This window comes from Bos taurus, chromosome 7 (genome assembly GCF_002263795.3).
Source record: "Bos taurus isolate L1 Dominette 01449 registration number 42190680 breed Hereford chromosome 7, ARS-UCD2.0, whole genome shotgun sequence".
NCBI lineage: Eukaryota > Metazoa > Chordata > Mammalia > Artiodactyla > Bovidae > Bos > Bos taurus.
The window spans coordinates 9,971,341-9,995,705 of NC_037334.1; the positions used below are offsets into that span (position 1 = coordinate 9,971,341).

Below are 24,365 nucleotides of genomic sequence, written 5' to 3' on the forward strand. Positions count from 1 at the left end.
GACCCCAAAGAAATTAAGATCTATGAACCATCTAACAAAGAATTAAAAAATAATCCACTTGAAGAAATTTTGTGGCCTATAATACATGGATGGACAACTGGCAAAATTAGGAAAATTGCATTAAAAAAACAAAAACAAAAACAAGAACTTCAAAAGATAAATTGAACTCATTAAAAAGAAGAATTTAATAATACAATGACTAATCTGAAGAAATCAATAAAGAACTTCAACTTCACTTGAAAAAACAACCAATAGAAAATAATCAGTAAACTGAAAGATAGGTCATTTGAAATTATCCAGTCAGAGAAGCAAAAATAAAGTATAAGGAGTAAAGAAAGCCTATGGGGCTTTTGATTCCTAGATGGCTCAGTGGTAAAGAATCGCTTGCAATGCAGGAGACACAAGTTTGACCCCAGGGTCAGGAAGATCCCCTGGAGAAGGAAATGGCAACCCACTCCAATAGGAGCCTGGCAGCCTACAGTCCGTGGAATCTCAAAAGAGTCAGAGAGTACTTAGCAACTGAATAACAACAACAAAAACAAGAAGACACATTATAAATAAATTGCCAAAAGTTGAAGATGAAGAAAGAATTTTGAAGGAAATCAAAAGAAAAGCAACTCATCACGTGAAGGAAAACTCCCACAAGACAACAGGTGGATTTCTCAAAAGAAATTTTGCATAACATGAGAGATTGGGATGACATTCAAACTGTTGAAATAAAAACTGTCAAGGATACTGTACCTGGCAAAGCTGTCCTCCAGAAATGAGGGAGAGATAAAGACTTTCCTGAACAAAGAAAATCTGAAGGAATTCTTCATTTCTTTTTTTTTTTTTTAATATACTGACATGCCTTGTGTTTATCTTTTTTTTAAATTTTATTTTATTTTTAAACTTTACATAATTGTATTAGTTTTGCCAAATATCAAAATGAATCTGCCACAGGTTATACATGTGTTCCCCATCCTGAACCCTCCTCCCTCCTCCCTCCCCATACCATCCCTCTGGATCGTCCCAGTGCACTAGCCCCAAGCATCCAGTATCATGCATCGAACCTGGACTGGCAACTCGTTTCCTACATGATATTACACATGTTTCAATGCCCTTCTCCCAAATCTTCCCACCCTTTCCCTCTCCAACAGAGTCCATAAGACTGTTCTATACATCAGTGTCTCTTTTGCTGTCTTGTACACAGGGTTATTGTTACCATCTTTCTAAAGTCCATATATATGCATTAGTATACTGTATTAAGGAATTCTTCATTTCTTGACTTGCATTAAGAGAAATCCTAAAGGAGGTTCTTCAAAAAAAAAAAAAAAAAAAAGGAGGTTCTTCAAGAAGAAACAAAAGGTGTCTCCAGCTTCACCAGGGTCTTCCTAATGCCTCTGTTCCAACTTAGAAGATTTCATTCTTGCCCTGTTCATGCCCTCATTTTAAAGGTAGGCACCCTTTGAGGTTGACAATTCAATTTGTATTGCAATTCAGCTAGAAGCAGGTTGAAATTCTAAATTTAGTTTTTAGTGATTTCAGCTCTACAGGAGATATGGGTCTCCTTCAGGGCTCACATAGAGGCGTTCACATTATTGATGTGATGCTTAAGTGACAGCACTGTTTTATATTCCCTCCAACAGTGCACAAGGATTCCAATTTTTCCACATCCTTGTCAATGCTTACTATTAATATTTTATTTTATTTTTTTTAATAGATAAAGCAGAAAAATTGCCAGCAGAAGCATTAACTGGAGAAGGCAAATAAAGACCTCAATCTTTTGTTATTAAAGACAAAACTGTAAGCAGAAATGCTCCCAAATAATTTAAATTTTGGTGTATCAATATATTAGTTACCTCTTTGCCCTTTCATACCGTTCATGGGGGTGCCTTTGGCCACCTGATGCAAAGAGCCGGCTGACTGGGAAAGACCCTGATGCTGGGAAAGGTTGAGGGCAAGAGGGGAAGGGGGCGACAAAGGATGAGATGGTTGGATGACATCACCAACTCAATGGACATGAGTTTGAGTAAACTTTAGGAGATGGTGAAGGACGGAGAAGTCTGGCCTGTTACAGTTCATGGGATTGCAAAAAGCTGGACATGACCGAACAATAACGACCAACAAAAACGTTATTAAACAAAAATGACATATGTAGACATTTTAAAGGTCTGAAATAAAGCAAATTATCTCCCTTCATCTCTTTTATTTTTTGTCACATACATTCCTGTTTATTTGCTAGTTAACTCATTTTTCTCTTTTCCTTACATTCTAATATAACCAATAATTTTGGACTCAATTTCTTTATACTCACCTAATTTTTACCAGCTTTAAAATGAAAAAAAAAAAAAAAACAAATAGATGGAAACTGCTTATTAGAAATACATAATACAAAAATAAAAAATTACAAAACTTATTTTGGGAAATTTATTTCAAAATTGTATGTACTTTGCCTGTTTCCTCCCTTATCAGGAATATTTCTCTCTTTATGTCTCATATTGTTTAACTTATTAATTTGTTTCAATCTTGAGGTTGCACCTTGGTTTCTATGAATTTATTATCCTTTCAATCAAGGACAATAGTTTTATCCTTTTTCTTTGATACTGGTTAGACTTGGTGGATGTAAAAACAGTGAAACGACGATTTATAGTTTAGTGGGACAAGAAAGGCTAAATAAAACTGGACGAAAAAAAGGAAGTACAGAAAACATTAATAAAAACACTAAAAATACATTGATATTTGGGTGTGAAGGTATGTGGTTGTTTTAGGGACAGGAAAGTGGGGGAAAATGTGTTTATAATCAAACAACTAATAAGGGCCCCTATTCTTTACTCAAAATAGTTGAAAAGATAGCAAAAAATCCTCAAAGATGTGATATACTCAATAGTCTGATTAATATTTTATATTTTACTTGCTGTAGATACTGTTGAAAATATTCAAATCTATACAGTTAGAAAGAATTTTCTAAACCTATCATATATGTTTTAAATTTGCCATAAACCCAGAACCTGATTTTAAAAGGCTCAGGATTGAATACTGCTAATAATGGCTTTTCCTTGGTTGTTGTTCAGTCACTAGGTCATGTCTGACTCTCTGTGACCCCATGGGCTGCAGTATGCCAGGCTTTGCTATTCTTTATTATCTCCTGGATTTTGCTTGAACTCATGTCCATTGAGTCAGGGATGCCATCCATCCGTCTCATCCTTTGTCACCCCCTTCTCCTCCTTGCCCTTAATCTTTTCCATCATCAGGATCTTTTCTAATGAGTTGGCTTTTCGCATCAAGGTGACCAAAGTATTGGTGCTTTCAGCTTCAGCATTAGTCTTCCAATGAATATTCAGGGTTGATTTCCTTTAGGATTGACTGGTTTGACCTCCTTGTCATTGATGACTTACCCCAATTTTTTAGAAACACAAATGTACTGGTTGAGGCTTCCCTTGTGGCTCAGATGATAAAGAATCCACCTGTGCCGGGAGCCAGCTTAAAACCATATTTCAGGTGTCTGGAACAGCTCCAACATTGGTTTTAGATTTAAGGGAGAATTCATAATCAAATAACGACCATGGAACATTCCCGATTAGATTTTACTGCTGCAAGAGTAGCAGATGACTTCTTCCATATATTCTCTAACTTTATTTCAGGAAAGAACATGCTTTGTACTATTTTTAGCTATGCTGCTGTAGCTGCTCTCATTCTGCTTTTCATAATTATTTTTCTTTGTATTGTCAGAATTCTTTGACAGAGCACTCAGAAGCTCGCGACTGAATTGCATCTGGCTGTCTTTTTTTTTTTTTTTAGTTTTATTTTATTTTTAAATTTTACATAATTGTATTAGTTTGCCAAATATCAAAATGAATCCGCCACAGTTTACATGTGTTCCTGTCTTAAGAAATAAAAAAGGAGGAGATGCTGGGAGCCAAGCATGGGAGTTCCCACCCATGACAAGGTCATGCGGGAGAGCCCTGATGGGCAAGGCGAGTCAGGGCTCAAGGGCGCCCCCTGGATCTGCCTGAGCGTCTACCCCCAAACCAGAATCTGTCTGTTTTACTATTTTATGACTTTTACCAACTCCCTGACATTAACGGGGGGCTATCCCCGATCACCTTTCTCTGAAGAAAATTAACTTAGAGCTCTAAGTTAATAATTCTCCTGGGCATAATAGGAGTGTTCATTCAAACCACTCTGATGACTTTCTAGCTTGCCTGACAGGTTTGTTCGGATTCACAGCCTCCCAACCACGAGAGGCATGGGGAAGCTTTATGTATTCTAACAGTGCAGAGCTTCTCAGAGAGTTAAAATTGTTATAATTAGAACTAGTAGAGGATTTCTTTGTTGAGCTAATGCTTGCTGCCAAGTTTCCATATCCCTTACCTGCTGTGTCCCTGGGAGTGTATTGAATAATATAGTTGGTGTATAGAAATGTAAAGTAGTAGCTTTAATGCTTGTAACCTTGGACCCTTGAGTTAATTCTTTTCTTGTTTATAGACCACCACACTTTTGCCCTATAGGGATGCAACTTTATCTAATGCTTTTTGGAGGGTAGCGCCTGGCTTTAGAATAATCACCTTTAGAGAAAAATAAAGTTTTCTGAAGAAAGGGTCATAAAATGTTAACAGGCCTCCTGGCCAGAAGATGATGTAAATCACCTAAAGCTTTTGCATATGATAAGTTTGCAGAAAGAAAGCCTGGCTTCAATAAGGATCAAGGACTGCTGACCTTGCATGACTCTACCCACCCCCCCACCCCAAAAACTACTTTGGAAAATAAAGTGTGGGCCTTTCTCATCAGGCTTGGTATCCCAGTGTCATTCTTTCTCTTTCCTTTTCCTTTTCAGGCTGATCCCCTGGAGCGCGGGGGCCCTCTGTGTTCACTTCCTGCCTGGGCTTCTAAGACCCACTCGAGAAGGTGCCTAAGATGGGACACCTTCCGCGATTCGAGAGGGTGCCTGCGGTCTACGTGAACAGAGCAAGTCCTGTGCTGGGGCTTTATTGGCTTTCTGTATAAATGAAGGATATCAGCCTCTTTTCTCTCTTCTATTTTCTTAACTGCAAAATTCTTTCCCTGTCTCTTTCTCCTTTTATCTATTATTTATCTTTTAATCGCCAACACCATCCTCCCAAGAGAATCCCTGGACCCAACCGGGGCTGTACCCCGCACACCTGCAATGTGGGAGACCTGGATTTGATCCCTGGGTTGGGCAGATCCCCTGGAGAAGGAAATGGCAACCCACTCCAGGATTCTTGCTTGGTAAATTCCATGGACAGAGGAACCTGGTGGGCTACAGTCCATGGGGCTTAGTATTAGACAATAATAACCATAAAGTCTGTACAACTTTTAAAATCAGTGGAGACAACACATTACTGTAAATATATGCTAATTTTTTTCATCAATTTTCCAACTGGTTGCTTTTTAAAAAATTATTTTTTATTGGAGTACAGTTGATTTACAATGTTGTGTTTCAGGCGTGCAGTCAAATGATTCAGCTATACACACACATATATCTATTCTCTTACAAATTCATTTCCCATTTATGTTTCTACAGACTATTGAGCAGTGTGAAAGTGAAAGAGGAGAGAGAAAAAGTTGGCTTAAAATTCAACACTCAGAAAACTAAGATCATGGCATCCGGTCCCATCACTTCATGGGGGAAACAGTGGAATGGCTAACTTTATTTATTTATTTATTTATTTGGCTCCAAAATCACTGCAGATGGTGATTGCAGACATGAAACTAAAAGATGCTTACTCCTTGGAAGCAAAGTTATGACCAACCTAGACAGCATATTAAAAAGCATTTAATATGCTTTTTTACCATTACTTTGCCAACAAGGGTCTGTCTAGTCAAGGCTATAGCTTTTCCAGTAGTCATGTATGGATGTGAGAGTTGGACTATAAAGAAAGCTGAGCGCAGAAGAAGTGATACTTTTGAACTGTGGTGTTGGAGAAGACTCTTGAGAGTCCCTTGGACTGCAAAGAGATCCAACCAGTTCATCCTAAAGGAGATCAGTCCTGGGTGTTCATTGGAAGGACTGATGTTGAAGCTCAAACTTCAATACTTTGGCCACCTGATGCAAAGAGCTGACTCATTGGAAAAGACCCTGATGCTGGGAAAGATTGAAGGCAGGAGGAGAAGGGGATGACAGAGGATGAGATGGTTGGAGCACTGACTCAATGGACATAAGTTTGGATAAACTCCTGGAGTTGGTGATGGACAGGGAGGCCTGGTATGCTGCACTTCATGGGGTTGCAAAGAGTTGGACTTGACTGAGTGACTGAACTTAACTGAAATGAAGTTATGTTATACAGTTGGTCCTTTATATATTTGAAATATACATATTTCAAATGAGCAGTGTGCTCATTAAATTTTTTTTTCTTATTGTGATTGAAGTCAGATACTGTAAAACATACTATTTTAACCATATTTAAGTGTACAGTTCAGTGGCACTAAGTATATTTACATTGTCATGCAACTCTCCATCATTCATCTCCCAGATTTTCACCTTCCTAAAGTGAAACTGTCCCCATTAAATACTAACTTTCCATTCCCCCTCCCCATCCCTTATCCTCCAGCCGTGGCATCTACTAGTGTATCAGCACTTTCTGACTGTATGAATTTGTCTATTCTAGATACCTTGTGTAAGTGGAATCAAACAATATTTGTCTGTACCTAATGTAAATTCTCCAAGCCAGGCTTCAGCAATACGTGAACTGTGAACTTCCAGATGTTCAAGCTGGTTTTCGAAAAGGCAGAGGAACCAGAGATCAAATTGCCAACATCTGCTGTATCATTGAAAAAGGAAGAGAGTTCCAGAAAAACATCTATTTCTGCTTTATTGACTATGCCAAAGCCTTTGACTGTGTGGATCACAATAAACTGTGGAAAATTCTTCAAGAGATGGGACTACCAGAGCACCTGACCTGCCTCTTGAGAAACCTATATGCAGGTCAGGAAGCAATAGTTAGAACTGGACATGAAACAGCAGACTGGTTCCAAATAGGAAAAGGAGTATGTCAAGGTTATATATATTGTCACCCTGCTAATTTAACTTCTATGCAGAATACATCATGAGAAAGGCTGGGCTGGAAGAAGCACAAGCTGGAATCAAGATTGCCAGGAGAAATATCAATAACCTCAGATATGCAGATGATACCACCGTTATGGCAGAAAGTGAAGAGGAACTAGCAAGCCTCTTGATGAAAGTGAAAGTGGAGAGTGAAAAAGTAGGCTTAAAGTTCAACATTCAGAAAACGAAGATCATGGCATCTGGTCCCATCACTTCATAGGAAATAGATGGAGAAACAGTGGAAACAGTGCCAGACTTTATTTTTTGGGGCTCCAAAATCACTGCAGATGGTGACTGCAGCCATGAAATTAAAAGATGCTTACTCCTCAGAAAAAAAGTTACGACCAACCTAGATAGCATATTCAAAAGCAGAGACATTACTTTGCCAACAAAGGTTCATCTAGTCAAGGCTATGGTTTTTCCAATGGTCATGTATGGATGTGAGAGTTGGACTGTGAAGAAAGCTGAGTGCCGAAGAATTGATACTTTTGAACTGTGGTGTTGGAGAAGACTCTTGAGAGCCCCTTGGACTGCAAGGAGATACACCCAGTCCATTCTGAAGGAGATCAGCCCTGGGATTTCTTTGGAGGGAATGATGCTGTAGCTAAAACTCCAGTACTTTGGCCACCTCATGTGAAGAATTGCCTCATTGGAAAAGACTCTGATGCTGGGAGAGATTGGGGGCAGTAGGAGAAGGGGACGACAGAGGATGAGATGGCTGGATGGCATCACTGACTCGATGGACGTGAGTCTGAGTGAACTCTGGGAGTTGGTGATGGACAGGGAGCCTGGTGTGCTGTGATTCATGGGTCACAAGGAATCGGACACAACTGAGTGACTGAACTTAGAACTTAGAACTAATATGAAGTGGCTTCCCTGGTGGCTCAGTCATTAAAGCATCTGCCTGCAATGCAGGAGACCTGGGTTCAGTCCCTGGGTTGGGAAGATCCCCTGAAAAGGAGGGAATGGCAGCACATTTCCTGGCCTGGAAATTTCCATGGATAGAGGACTCTGGGCAGGTTACAGTCCATGGTGTTGCAAAGAGTCAGACATGACTGAGTGATTTTCACTTTCATTTTCATTAGTATATTGGAATGCATTTTTAAGGCTAACTGAATATTTGTCCTACAAGCAGATTGTACCTTTTAATTTACCCCTTTTATGCTATACACATACAGTGAGTACATGTTAATCTTAAACTCCACTCTATCACCTTCTTTTTTTCTCCCTCAGGTGACCGTAAATTCCTTTCTCTAAGTCTGTGAGTCTGTTTCTGCTTTTGTAAGTAAGTTCATTTGTACCATTTTTTTTTTTTTTAAGATTTCACATATAAGTGTACAGATGAACCTATTTCCAGGGCAGGAATAGAGACACAGACAAAGAGAATGGGCATGTTGACACAGTGGGAGAAAGAGAGGGTGAGGAGAATTGGTAGATCAGAATCAACATGTATACACTATTATATCAGACAGCTAGTGGGAACCTGCTATAAAGCACAGGTTGCTCAGCTCGGTGCTCTGTGATAATCAAGATTGGGTGGGGGTGGGTGGCGTGGGAGGAAGGCCCAGGAAGGAGGCAACATATGTATACATATAGCTGATTTGATTCATTGTACAGAAGAAACTAACACAATATTGTAAAGAATTATATTGCAATAAAAATGTTATTAAATATCACCTAGTAGATTCCTTAAACCTCCCAACAGACTACACTTGTGTGGAAGGTATTCCCGATGCTGCTGAAGAGGATGAGGCTTCCAAAGTTAGCTGCCTCACTCACTGTTGCTACAGAGAAAGTCATAAGTATGAACTGCAGTCAGCTCTTACCACCCACACCACTGGATGATATCACTACACTGAGAGCATAGAAATCATATGTATCACCCCTAGAATACATGTTCAAAGCCAGTTTTCTGTCTTAATTATACTTTACCAATAAGAATGCTGTTTAGTCGCAAAACAAATGCATTTCTGTTCAATGACACATTTTAGGATTGGAGAATTTGGCATAGAAGGTACAAATTGAGATGTACTGCAGCCAAGTAGAGTAATTACATCCATGAGCCTCGAAGTTCATGGCACACAAATATGCCTAAAAACTAAGCTTTGCCCTTATGAGAAAGTCCACATGCATGGAGAATTTCTAGAACACTTTCCTTGTTGTCTTTATTTATGTCAGAAACCTCCTCCCAGAAAGCAACCCATTAGATCCTAGCAAAGAAAAATAAGTCAAAGACAAACCTACAAGGACAAAAGGTAGAAATTTTCAAATGTGCTACCATTATTTAAAGGAGATAAGACAGTTTTGCTTTGGAGGCAATGGGGGAAGGAAACATAAACCATGGAAAAGTGCTTTTGAAAAGACTTCAAACCATATAGCTGACATAGAAGTGGGTTTTGGTTATTACTATACATTTCTAAGAAGAATTTTAAAGCATCGGACATAAGGGTCCTTTGATGCACAGATCAATGTGGTTGATAAAAAAAACAAAACAAAACTTTTGTTCCTGTCTAACACACACTTTTAGGGTTAAATGGGGCATTGAACTATTCACTGAATTAAACAAATCATAATTTATAAATACATGCTCTGACAATTTGGCTATAACTAGAACAGAATGATTTTTTACTTTGATGCCTTAAAAGGACTGACATTCAACCCCCACTCAACATTTTGAGTCTGTTGCTTTGTTTCTTTCTTGATTTCTATTTATTATTTAAAACAGAAAATCTCCTCCTTTTAGATAATTTAAAGAGAAGACAAGAAATAACTAGAAATCTATTATTATTCAAATTAGCCAGCCAGTTATGTATGTATTTTTATTACTGCAGTCTGTCAAGCAATGTGGTTATCAAAATGTTTGTTAAAGATATAAGTTGCTTATGCACATTTTGACATAAACATTTTGTGACATAAAATAAGCAAAATGTGACATAAAGTACATTTTGACAAAAAATTTTACTTATTTTTACAGTTTTTATCTCATATATATATATATTAGGGATTTACCTTCATTCTTTAAAAGGAAAAAGTTATGAATCATGTCAGGTAGAACATGGATATTATTTCCTTTTTGTTTTTATTAATATAACCTTTTATTTTGTTGTTAACCATTTTCTAATCTCATGAGATCCTGAGATGACCAATTTTAATTCAGATTTATGGTAAACTGCTTAAAGTTCAGATTTGAACTGATCTACAGATGTCCTCACAATTTGGGGCTTTAGTTCTTTGTGACTCTTGTCTGACAGAGTTGGAGTAAATGAGATACTGACACCAGTGGAAACTTTCTGTGTGGGAATATTGAAGGCCGTTTGATCATTGGCTATCTTTTTCTCTGACATTGTCTCTCTAAGGCCAGTCATACATTTCAACAAGGACCTCCTAGTCTCAAAGCAGAAGTGAAAGGCCAGCAGAGTGAGCTCATCCTAGCTGTGTTCCTGACCAAGCTTTTCCTTCCTGTTGGTGAAAATCTCAAGGCATAAACACAGGTTACCATCAGGCACTGTGGGGTCACGCTGTTGAACAAAGAAGGATAAAGCAGGTAAAGGAGAATTTGCTAGTGGGAGACCATGTAGAAAGTTACAAGGATTTTGTATCATTGCAAGAAAGAATTCACTTTGGGGTCCGTGTTAATTAATATCTAATGTTAACCCTGTTTGACCCTATGGATCAAAATATTTAATATGCCGAATATGAGTTTTTAAATATACTCAAATGTTTTGGGGAATATTTAACTCTTTTTAAGGTAATATACATTTATGGGTTTTTTTTTTTCCTACTCACCTCTAGGGGTGGCAGCCAACTGGTTAGCAACTAATTATGGCAAAGCTTGAACTCCCTTGTCTTAAAGTTAAATGTAATGGAAAAAGTTCAAGTGTTTGGATAATATGATTATTTTCCATTAAAATATTACCAGGTTTATATAACAAATGTATTTTCTTGTTATTTGGGTGTACAGTTATTGAATTATAAAGTAACTAAAATAAAAATCCAGTGAGCTAGGAAAATATGTCCTTGAAAAAGTATTTACTTTGTAATTTGTCACTGTGGTAGAAAGAATATTTTATTGCAAAATGGTTGGTAGTATATTCATACCATCTTATTATCATTGATGATTGTTCAAATCAAGTTTCCCTCAATTATAAAGAAATTAAAAGGTGAAATACTATGATATTAATATTTTTAAGAAACAAGAATAAAATCTATTTAGGAAGACCAGTTATCTGGTTCTTTCTATCGAGTTACCAAAAACATTATTTTTTGAAAAATTATTTTCAAAATTTATTTTGAAAAATTTTTGAAGATTATTATTTTTTGAAAAATGTTTTTCCTCTTAAATAAATAGTCATTATTTATTTATATTTCTAGGGAAGAGACATCATTATGTATTTTTTGTGGAAGTGTTTATATAAACTAATTATAGGCAAAAGGATCATATTTTTGTAATTTTAGAAGCCACTGATATAACACACATATTTGAACTAAATATATATTACATATAAAATATATACTTTAATTTGTACTTATATATATTTATTTATTTGAACTAAATACTTTTGTTTACAACAAACTGTGGAAAGAATATTAAAGAGATGGGAATACCAGATCACCCTTACCTGCCTCCTGAGAAACCTGTAACACAGGTCAAGAAGCAACAGTTAGAACCGGGATATGGAAACAATTGACTGATTCCAAATTGGGAAAGGAGTAGGTCAAGGCTGTATATTGTTACCCTACTTATTTAACTTCTATGCAGAATACACCATGCGAAATGCCGGGGCTGGGTGAAGCACAAGTGGAATCAAGACTTTGGGGAGAAATCTCAATAACCTCAGATATGCAGATGACAGCATCCTTATGGCCGAAAGAAAAGAGGAACTAAAGAGCCTCTTGATGAAGGTGAAAAAGGAGAGTGAAAAAGCTGGTTTAAAACTCAATATTCAAAAAAATGAAGGTCATGGCCTCTGGTCCCATCACTTCATGGCAAGTAGATGGGGAAACAATGGAAATAGTGACAGACTTTCTTTTCCAAAATCACTGCAGCCCTGAAATTAAAAGATGCTTGCTCCTAGACAGCATATTAAAAAGCAGAGACATTGCTGAAAAAGGTCCTTCTAGTCAAAGCTACAGTTTTTCCAATAGTCGTGTATGGATGTGAGAGTTGGACCATAAAGAAAGCTGAGTGCTGAAGAATTGATGCTTTTGAACTGTGGTGTTAGAATTACAAATTATGCCTCAGTTATTTGATGTTACTTCCTAAAATGCCTTCTCTTGAATCCCACAATTTCTGCCTTTTTCTCAAACTGAGAAGATTGTCAAATTTGAGTGTGTGTGTCTGTCCTAAAGAGGGATTACTCTATTCAGTTTCAGACTATGGTTGCCGTTTGGGCATGATACAGGCACTAAGTGACCAAATACAAATTTGCAAGAGAAGCTCTAATTCTAGATATTTATGTGAGAATGAAATATACCATTTCCCAAATTGTTGCAATGAATTCGTTTATTTTAAAAACAGTAAAAGCTTAACATAACATACCCATGAACTGTAATGGCCTGTTAATGAATCATGTAGAGACTGTTGTAAGTAATCACAAAGAGAAATTTTTAAAGTATTTTTTTTCTGATATTTTGAGATCAATAGTTATTTGGCATCACTTATTTCAGATTAGCATGCTGATCATTCATTTAGCTCTTTCTATTATTTCATGATAAATGTTGCTATTTTTCAATGCTATTAAAATGCCTTATTCAATGCTGCAAAGGATTCTTGCTGTGTTCTTTGCCTTCAGACCTCAGAAATGAGCCAGGAGAAAGTGATATACATGGAGCCAAAATCCTGTATTCAAAGAAAAAGAAGGACAAAAGATTTCAGAGTCATAAAAGGAAAGGTAAAGTTTCTTTTTCATTTGTTTTCTTGTTTTCTGAAAATATTATGATGTTAAGTAAGAAAAAAAGAAATCAAAATTGTGTCCACACATATTTGATATTACATGCTAGTTCTTTATATACTGAGGTGTGCATACGTGCTAAGTTGCTTCAGTCATGTCTGACTCGTTGAGATACTATCAACTGTTGCCTGCCGGGCTTTCTCTGTCCATGGGATTCTCCAAGCAAGAATTCTGAAGTGGGTTGCCATGCCCTCTCCAGGCGATCTTTCCCACCCAGGGATTGAAACTGCATCTCCTGCAGCTCCTGCACTGCAGGTAGATTCTTTACCACTGAGCCACAGGGAAACCCTTATATGTTGCTTTTCAGTCACTCAGTCATGTCTGATTCTTTGTGACTCCATGGGCTGCAGCATGCCAGGCTTCCCTGTCCTTCACTATCTCCTTGAGTTTGCTCATGTCCAATGAGTTGGTGATGCCATGTGACCATCTCATCCTCTGTTGTCCCCTTCTCCCACCTCCAATCTTTCCAGCATCAGGGTCTTTCCTAATGAGTCAGTTCTTCTCATCAGGTGGCCAAAGTATTGGAGTTTCAGCTCAGAATCATTCCTTCCAATGAATATTCAGGGTTGATTTCCTTTAGGATTGGTAGATTTGATCTCCTTGCATTTCCAAGGGACTCTGAACAGTTTTTTCCAGCGCTTATATACTGAGGGATATAAAATATAATAGTAATGAGATTTGTGGTCACAGTAATTATAGATATTAATTTTAAAACTCCAGAACAAATTTCCATTTTGTTCTAATTCTGTGTTTTTTTTTTAATTCTTGATGCTTAATATATTTATTTATTTATATATATATATATTGCTTTTTGATTTTGTACAGAATCTCCATGGCATATCATTGCAATAATCCTGGGAATTGTATGCTTGTTTCTCCTACTGGCAATCACAGTCTTAGGATATATGTGTGAGTACCATATATACACATTTCTTATGAGTGAAAAGAGTCAGGATGAAAAAATGAGATACTATAACTAATGAACTTCTGTTGATATAAAGTTGTATAGAAATCATTAATGATCATGGATGGTGTTGATAATAATATTGATGATGATGATTTTATTATTTTGCTGTCACTGAGTGTTTATGCCACACAGAATAGTGTGATAAGTGTAATAGCACAAAAATCTTGCTGATTATATAATGCTGTTTACATACACAGTGGAAATTATTTTTCAAGTATGATGAGGTTTTCCATATGACCAAAGAGTTGGGAAAATATTTATTTGATATTACATTCATTATTATATCATTAAGCATATTGTTATATACTTAAAGATAATAATGTTTAAATTGCAACGGAAAATAAATGACTTATTTTCTATATGATTAAATGTTATAAATTTTACATAGTTCATATAAATTTTCAAAAATTCTTATACAATGCTTGTTTCCAATATCTTTTCCTCATGATCATTAATTCTTTGTTTCACTCATTCAACAAACAATTTTGAGGATCTCTTAGGATCAGGAAACTATGTATGGCATCAAAGATACAAAAATTAAAGGAAAAGTCATTTTTCAATGAGCTCAGTTTAAAGGAAAATATTTTTTAAAAATGAACCAGTATTTAAAATAAAATATTATTAGTATAAGGATGATGGCATGAAGATATCAGATGAATGGGTGTATAGCATGCTGAGGTCAAGAAAGCTCTCCTGTAGGATTTAATAATTGATAAAAAGGGAAGGTAAGAAATAATTAGGAGGCTCAGGATAGAGAAGGCTCATTCAGGTAAAGAATAATATGAAAAAGGGACAGATGTACATGCTGGAAACATTCAGGTTTTGGACCAAAAAAAAAAAGTGGCTAGAAGGAAGTTTGGCTAGGTATGTAACTTCATGGAAATCTTTTGTACCATGGTGTGTGCATGCATGCCTAAATCGCTTCAGTTATGTCAGACTCTGTGACCCTATTGACTGTAACCTGCCAGGATCCTCTGTCCATGGGATTCTCCAGGCAAGAATACTTGAGTGGGTTGCCATACCACCCTCCAGGGGATCTTTCTGACCCAGAAATCGAACCCACATCTCTTATATCTCCTGCATTGCAGGCGGATTCTTACCCACTGAACCACCTGGGAAGCCCTTGTACCATGTTAAGAAATTTTAAATTTGCCTTAAAATCAAAGGAAACAATTGAAGTATTTTACATTAAGGAAAACATAACTCATATTACATGAGCAGATCTGGATTCTGGAAAGTCCAGTCAAGGTAGACTGGAAAGATCAGATAGGGGATTATATCCAGATGAGAAATGAAATGTTGCCTGCCGTGTCAGTAAACAAAGGATGTCACAATCATCAGTGATTGTAGGCATCAGGGGTGGTAGGCTGGTAAGCCCAGAGGGAAGCAAAAAGAATACCTGTGATTAGCAGCCATCAGACTGAAGCCACTCCATACAATGAGCCCCAAGGACACTTAGTATATGAAAACACAGCATACTGGCCCCAGATAGCTGAGATGCATATCAAAGGAGTGATTTCTGTGAGCCCAGACTCTAGTATATTCCTGTACAAAGAGAAACGCTGATCTTAATTTGAAATATCTAGTTTCCTTTATTGTTTAGATAACAATAATCTTTTGAAATTTAGACTACCTGCCTTTTATTGCCAAACTCCTATATAACCTATCTCTCCCTCCCACCCTCACCTCTTCAGATTGTTCTTTCAGAGTTACTTGAAGTGCTTCCTTCCCAGGGTTTGAAGTCTGAAAAACTCCCACTGAATAAAACATAACTCTCAACTTTTAAGTTGTGAATATATATATTTTTTAGTTGACACAGACTAGGGGTAAGAATTTCAGACTTTTTCAGTGGGAAGCACAAATTTTTTCTGCAATAGATTGATGGATACCTGTGTGTTTATAAAAAGGGAAGCAAGAAGGTAAGGGGAACTTAGGCTTGATGGCTATTGTTTCTATGTGAAGTATTGATAGCAGATGAAGCCATCTTTTGAGAGAGAGTCAGGAGGGGTCATAGATAATTTAGGAAAAGACTGAATAGCTATTGAATTAGGAAAAGAATGTGACTCAATAAACACATTGTGTAGTATTGAAGAGCATAATGATGATGAGAATTGTAAATGTCGATCAGCACTAATCTGTATCTGAACAGTTCTGTGACCTTTTTGTCATTGGACTTTCAGAAGTTTGTGGGCAGGCAATGTGATGAGATGAGTGATACATGTCTATCAGAGTTGGCTATTTTAAGATGTGCCTAAAGACTATTCTTCAAATTGTTGGAAGTCTTGCCCAAATCAGTTCTCTACTGTGTGGCCTTCAATTCAGTTCAGTCGCTCAGTCCGTGTCCGACTCTTGCCAACCCCCATGAACCGCAGCTCACCAGGCCTCCCTGTCCATCACCAACTCCAGGAGTCCACCCAAACCCATGTCCATTGAGTTGGCGATGCCATCCAACCATCTTATCCTCCATCATCCCCTTCTCCTGCCCTCAATCTTTCCCAGCATCAGGGTCTTTTCCAATGAGTCAGCTCTTCGCATCAGGTGGCCAAAGTACTGGAGTTTCAGCTTCAACATCAGTCCTTCCAATGAACACCCAGGACTGATCTCCTTTAGGATGGACTAGTTGGTTCTCCTTGCAGTGCAAGGGACTCTCAACAGTCTTCTCCAACACCATAGTTTCAAAAGCATCAATTCTTCGGTGCTCAACCTTTTTTATAGTCCAACTCTCACATACATACATGACCACTGGAAAAACCATTGCCTGACTAGATGGACCTTTGTTGACAAAGTAGTGTCTCTGCTTTTAAATATGCTGTCTAGGTTGGTCATAACTTTCCTTCCAAGGAGTGTCTTTTAATTTCATGGCTGCAATCACCATCTGCAGTGATTTTGGAACCCAGAAAAATAAAGTCTGATACTGTTCCACTGTTTCCCCATCTACCTGCCATGAAGTGATGGGACTGGATGCCATGAGCTTAGTTTTCTGAATGTTGAGCTTTAAGCCAACTTTTTCACTCTCCTCTTTCACTTTCATCAAGACGCTCTTTAGTTCTTCTTCACTTTCTGCCATAAGGCTGGTGTCATCTGCGTATCTGAGGTTATTGATATTTCTCCCGGCAATCTTGATTCCAGCTTTGCTTCCTCCAGCCCAGCGTTTCTCATGATGTACTCTGCATATAAGTTAAATAAGCAGGGTGACAATATACAGCCTTGACATACTCCTTTTCCTATTTGGAACCAGTCTGTTGTTCCATGTCCAGTTCTAACTGTTGCTTCCTGTGTGGCCTTAGACAGACAAAAAGGAAAGGGAGGTGGGTGTCTACTAATCACAAGAAAATGGCAGTATTTAGAAACTAGAAGTATTGGTGTGCCTTTTAAATTAAGGTCCAAAATATAAACATTGGAATGGATTAATGAATCAGAGCAACAGTGATATTTATTGTAACCAAGAACATTAAGAGACTGTGCAATTAATGTTTCTAGAGCTTTTTTACAAGTAGACATTGCATTTGGCTGAATGGTGATGAGTGTTAGCACAGTTTTGAAACAACGATTCTCAATTTTGTAACAAATTCTCCAGTGTTTTGAAAATGTTCCTACACTTGCTTTTACATTTTTTATGCACGAATTTTTGGAAAAGATGGCTGTTTCTCTCAGAGTTTTTTTAACTCTCTTTTTTCATATTATAAGTCGCCCTTTGAGTTCTTTCTCATAGGTGTTCAATGAATCCATTATAAACTTGTGCCTAAAAAAAGCCAAATCCCTTAGGTTACCCTTAAATGAAAATATTAAATGCTAAATCAAATAGTGAATACTAAATTTCACAAATTTCAAAATCTTTATTTGAAGAGTATATGACATAAAGCCTTTATTTCAGTTTATATTCTCTGTTTTATAAATGTTGATTACTGTTTTACATACTTAAAGTATTATAATTTATAGCTATATATAAAAATAAATTTTATGTTCTGACACTTTAAAATATTTTAATGTTACATTTTCTCTGATCATACTTTCATTTAGTCAATATTTGTTTATTTTGTAATTCAGAATTAAATTATTGTAATAAAATGATCTATTGAAACCATTGATTATCTTAATTTTACAATATGGATTGAAGATTCTCAGACAAATTCTAAGTGCAATACACAAGATACGAAAGACACAAGAGAAAGGAATGTTTCTGTACCAGGAGCTGAGGATCACTCGTTTTACCACTTGGCACAGGTAAGTACTAAATATTGAGTCTGTTAGCTGACAGATTTTTTTCATGGAATTATCCCCTACTCCTTGGAAGAAAAGTTATGACCAACCTAGATAGCATATTGAAAAGCAGAGACATTATTTTGCCAACAAAGGTCCGTCTAGTCAAGGCTATGCTTTTTCAATGGTCACGTATGGATGTGAGAGTTGGACTGTGAAGAAAGCTGAGCGCCAAAGAATTGATGCTTTTGACCTGTGGTTGTTGGAGAAGACTTTTGAGAGTCCTTTGGACTGCAAGGAGATCCAACCAGTCCATTCTGAAGGAGATCAGCCCTGGGATTTCTTTGGAAGGAATGATGCTGAAGCTAAAACTCCAGTACTTTGGCCACCTCATGAGAAGAGTTGACTCATTGGAAAAGACTCTGATGCTGGGAGGGATTGGGGGCAGGAGGAAAAGGGGACGACAGAGGATGAGATGGCTAGATGGCATCACCGACTCAATAGACATGAGTTTGAGTGAGCTCCAGGAGTTGGTGATGGACAGGGAGGCCTGGCGTGCTGCGATTCATGGGGTCGCAAAAAGTCGGACACGACTGAGTAACTGAACTGAACTGTACCGTTTCAGTGATGTTATTCACTCGCTAAGTCCTGTCCTACTCTTTGTGACCCTATGTACTGCAGCACACCAGGCTTCCCTGTCTTTCACCATTTCTGGAGCATGCTCAAATTCATGTCCATTGAGTTGGTGTTGCTATCTAACCATATCATCCTTTGCCACCCTCCTCTCATTTTGCCATCAATCTTTCTCAGCATCAGGGTCTTTTCCAATGAGTCATCTCTTTCCATCAGGTGGCCAAAGTATTGGAGCTTCAGCTTCAGCATCAGTCGTTTCAATCATTATTCAGGGTTGATTTCCTTTAGGATTGACTGGTTTGATCTCCTTGCTGCCCAAGGGACTCCCAAGAGTCTTCTCCAGCACCATAATTCAAAGGCCTTTTCAGTACTGTAAAACTTTACACTCAACTTTGTTAGGACCTTTAATTATGCTCATTCTTTCTTATCAAATCAATTTTATCAATTATAGTTAATTGAACACTGACTTTCCAAAGAAGCTCCTATTAGCCCTTTATATTGTTTTGATTATTTTGTGCTTGTGGATGAATTTTTACCTATATAGATTCCTTGGAATTAATGGTTATGTCATGCTCAGTCTCTCAGTCGTTGTCAGAGTCTATGTGACTCCTGGGCTCCACCAGATTCCTCTGTCCATGGGTTTCTCCCAGCAAGAATACTGGGTTGGGTAGCCATTCCTTTGTCCAGGGGTCTTCCTGACCCAGGGACTGAACCTGGGTTTCCTGCATTGTGGGCAAATTCTTTATCATCTGAGCCACAGAGAAGCCTGGAATTAATACTATTTCTATATACTTACACCGATGGATTTCTTCCTTCAGGGAGAACTGCTCCATTTTTCTGTAGTCTATTTGTATTCAAGAAGTCAAGATTTATCAATCTTAACAATGGCCTTGGGTCTGTCAGGCTCAACAGTATTCTTACCTACAGACTTTGGCAGGAGAACTATTGCTAACATAACTGTGGGGATGCAGGAAAGTTCATTCAGTTTGAAGTAAGCAGTGAAATACAGAAAAGTGCAGGTCTCTAAATGGTCTTGAGGTTGTGGATGATGGTGGTTTTTATTTTCAAGTTAAAGACTATGGTACATGTCAAGGAAGCTGGTCCTGCTGTGGAAAAGACTGTTACTATTTTTCAAAAACAGAGGAAAATTGGATGGAGAGTAAGAAGTCATGCCAAAAATTGGGCGCTAGTCTCATTAAGATTGATGACCAAGAGGAGCAGGTATGTTTACTTTACTACATCAGAATAAGTGCTTTAGAAGTTCATATGTCTTAAGTTAGGATAATTGTATAGGCTTTTCCTCCAATGTTATCTGTTATTTCATCAGTTTGATTTGAAGCACTGGTCCATATGGGTGCAGACTTACCTGCAGGGCAGGGGACACAGGTGTAACAAAGACTCGGAAGAATTATTTGTTAAACCTAGAGAAATAGCTTTCCTGTGGATGTGGGTGCCATGGGATGATTTTCAGTCTTTCGATTATATGTGTTGCCTCTACACATTTTAGTATACATCAGATTGCTCAGTATTCAGCCGCTAGGGGCTAATTCAGGGCAAATGAAAAACTGCCTTCAATGATACAAACAGTTTAAAAGAGACAACATCTCATTGTACTGAGTGCTATTCTTCCACCATCAGTGTTTGGGAAGGAACACATTTGTAGAGAAGGATGAGTTTTTTATTTTCATGATCATAGGAAATATAGAATGAAAATAAAAGTGAATGAACTAGCTGGAATGATTCTTCAAAAATGAATTTTTACCTTACTTATAATCCTGAGTGACAGAGGAAGCTTCTTTTTCCTGGAAGAGAAAATCTAGATTACATTTGCCATCACTTATAAGATTTGAGAATATAAAGCTTATCTAACAGATTATGTAGATTTCCTTCTACTGATTTAATTCAGGCATTGAATTTAATTCTTAATATTTAGTCCTGGAAATGTTATTTCTGTTAGTGTCTTATGAAGTACAGCTTAAAGCCCTATGTTTTCTTATTTATGAAAGTTATATTATCATAATAATAATATGAATGAATCAGTCTTTACTATCTAAGTAGTGGGATATGAAGCCAAAGAAATACAAATATCCAGATACAGATTACAAGTTCCTTGATCAATTTGAACCTCAGTTGTAATCAGTTCCCAAGTGATATGAGTTTTATTTTACCCCCGAGAGTTTGTTTTAATCCATTTTTTTCTTGTAATTTCCAGTTCTGTTCTCTTCAGTTTTATTCCTGCCATTGAAGTTTCTGGACTTAGAGCTTCATTGAATCTTTGTACTTTTGATTTGCATCTCCCTGATATCTAGTGAGCTTGTTATATCTCCATGTTTATAGTGCCTCTGTTTTATTTATTTGAAATATAGGTTCTTGTTCTTAATTTTGCTTATTTTTCTTATTGATTAACTTTGCTTTCTTATTGATTTTTAGGGATATTTTATTTGTTCATCAAACTAAATCACTACAAAAATCTGCAGATTTCAGACTTGTCTTTTTGTATTCTTTAAAGTATCTTATGATGAAGAGAAGTACTAGGTTTAGAGCAGTCATGTTTACCTATGTAATCTATTTTACATGGACTTTTAAAGTCCATGATGTTCATCCTTTTATATATTTCATCCAGACACGAGGAATAGAGTGATTCATTCATGAGGCCTTTCCACTTTCATTTCTTTTCTTCACAATGGAGAAATTAGTGCCTACTCTATTTGTCATAGGGGTATTTGAAAACAAATGTGTCCAGCATCTTATGAGAGTTCCCTGTAGTAAACTGTATTATTGATATTGTGAATAATGCTAGTGATTCTAATTTTCCCACAGGTCTTCATTCAATCAAAAATAAAATACAATCATTGGATTGGGTTAGAGAAAAAAGGGGATCGTCATCCCTGGAAGTGGCTGGATGGCACAACCGTTTCTAAGAATCTGTAAGATTTTATTTCATAGTCTCCCCACTCCCTTTCATTCTCAGTACCTGATTCATAAATTACAGGTCAAAAAGAGGAAATGGTCCTTGGGAATTTAGGGAACATCTTTAATTCCAGTCATCTCACTTCTCAGACCAGCAACCAAGTGCACATCTCAGGCCCCAGATAATCACATCCAAAAAGCATTATATCTACCCTCATTCTTTGGCAGTAGGAATGAATGATAACAAACCAAAAAATACCAAGTAATTTATATAGCATATTAGAGGATTGTAAATGCTATGATGTGATATGCAGCCCAATACATTTTGTCATAAAGGTGCTATATAAGTACCTTCCTGTGATGGAGGTAAAAAGAAGAGAGTTCAAGCTTCTTTGTTAGAAACTATAAGAATAATTGCCAGTAATTTTGATGGGGCATATCTGGAATTCAGTTTTAGATATATGGTGGATAAATATATTAAACATTTAATTACCTGCAGGATGTCACATGAACATTTTGGTACACTATTATCAAGTTCAGATGAGAGGTCTATTCATGCCTCAGTGCAGAGATGGTATTAATACTATGAGGCTGGAAGTGAACATAAGGAAATCTAAGGTCTGGGCCCTTGGACATCCAAATGTTTAAGATTATAGAACTCAAAAACATTACTGACCAATATAATATTGTAAAGCAATTAACCTCCAATTAAAATAAATAAGTTTATATTAAAAAAACATTACTGAGAAAAGTGGTTAAAAATATGATTAAGTCAATGAAGAGGGTAGGTTCATGGGGTACATTAAAAAGAAGGACTACTTCAATAAGCAAAATGTGAAAGGCTGGTGACTTTTCACTGCTAATTTTGTTACTTGATATTAATACTTTAACTGAGATTCATGAACAGTTGGAGCAAAATTAAAATACATTTTCTTCTATATATTGTAGCCTTGTCCTAAAATGCAAAATCCATGTTCCTTAATCTCATTGCTCAGTTTCACAGATTTTTAATGCTTTGTTTCATGTGGAAGGCATTAGGCTCATTGGGGGAAAAAAGTAAACTCACATTTTCTTTCTTTCTTTTCACTGAAGAATAGATGACATACTATATTATATTATTAGCTTCAGGTATACGACATAGTGATCTGATGCTTAGTTATAACATAAATTGATCATTACAATAAGATGAGTCCCCCCGCCCCCCGAAAAGACTAGTAACCCTCTGTCACCACAGAAATTTATTGCAATATTATTGACTATATATTATATTCCCAGTAACTTACTCATTTTATAATTAGAAGTTTGTAACTTTTAACCCCCTTCATCTATTTTTCCCAGCTTCTCACTTCTCTTCTCTCTGCAACCACCAGTTTTTCCGCAGAATCTATGAATCTGACTATGTCATATGGGGCCCAGTGGCACAATCCACTCTGGTCACTGGAGCCAGGTGCCCCGGGGTATCTCCTGTATGGGCTGCATGTGTCCTATTGTTGTGGTTTAATTACAATTGCTGTGGGTGTACAGGTTGGTGGGTTTGGCCTGCAGGTGGCCAAAGTATTGGTGCTTCAGCTTCAGCATCAGTCCTTCCAATGAATCAGATCAGATCAGTCACTCAGTCATGTCCAACTCTTTGTGACCCCATGAATTGCAGCACGCCAGGCATCCCTGTCCATCACCATCTCCTGAAGTTCACCCAGACTCACGTCCATCGAGTCAGTGATACCATCCAGCCATTTCATCCTCTGTCGTCCCCTTCTCCTCTTGCCCTCAATCCCTCCCAGCATCAGAGTCTTTTCCAATGAGTCAACTCTTCTCATGAGGTGGCCAAAGTACTGGAGTTTCAGCTTCAGCATCATTCCTTCCAAAGAAATCCCAGGGCTGATCTCCTTCAGAATGGACTGGTTGGATCTCCTTGCAGTCCAAGGGACTCTCAAGAGTCTTCTCCAACATCACAGTTCAAAAGCATCAATTCTTCGGCGCTCAGCCTTCTTCACAGTCCAACTCTCACATCCATACACGACCAAGGGAAAACCATAGCCTTGACTAGACGAACCTTTGTTGGCAAAGTAATGTCTCTGCTTTTCAATATGTTATCTAAGTTGGTCATAACTTTCCTTCCAAGGAGTAAGTGTCTTTTAATTTCATGGCTGCAGTCACCATCTGCAGTGATTTTGGAGCCCAGAAAAATAAAGTCTGACACTGTTTCCACTGTTTCCCCATCTATTTCCCATGAAGTGATGGGACCAGATGCCATGATCTTCATTTTCTGAATGTTGAGCTTTAAGCCAAATTTTTCACTCTCCACTTTCACTTTCATCAAGAGGCTTTTGAGTTCCTCTTCACTTTCTGCCATAAGGGTGGTGTCATCTGCATATCTGAGGTTATTGATATTTCTCCCGGCAATCTTGATTCCAGCTTGTGTTTCTTCCAGTCCAGCGTTTCTCATGATGTACTCTGCATATAAGTTAAATAAACAGGGTGATAATATACAGCCTTGACGAAATCCTTTTCCTATTTGGAACCAGTCTGTTGTTCCATGTCCAGTTCTAACTGTTGCTTTCTGACTTGCATACAAATTTCTCAAGAGGCAGATCAGGTGGTCTGGTATTCCCATCTCTTTCAGAATTTTTCACAGTTTATTGTGATCCACACAGTCAAA

General features: G+C 37.4%; 1 protein-coding gene, 1 long non-coding RNA gene and 1 pseudogene across 2 annotated transcripts in view; 2 read left to right on the forward strand and 1 right to left on the reverse strand.

Annotated features, from left to right (window-relative positions):
• LOC788031 (olfactory receptor-like protein OLF4) overlaps nucleotides 1–24,365 on the forward strand; it is a 215,081-nt gene that overhangs the window by 179,101 nt on the left and 11,615 nt on the right. The window lies entirely within an intron of this gene.
• Nucleotides 1–24,365, reverse strand: part of LOC132345686 (olfactory receptor-like protein OLF4) — a 270,579-nt pseudogene that overhangs the window by 75,791 nt on the left and 170,423 nt on the right.
• LOC112447331 (uncharacterized) lies at nucleotides 12,879–18,166 on the forward strand. Its single transcript, XR_003035451.2, has 3 exons — nucleotides 12,879–12,936; nucleotides 13,822–13,905; nucleotides 18,081–18,166. It is a non-coding gene; the product is annotated as an uncharacterized lncRNA (long non-coding RNA).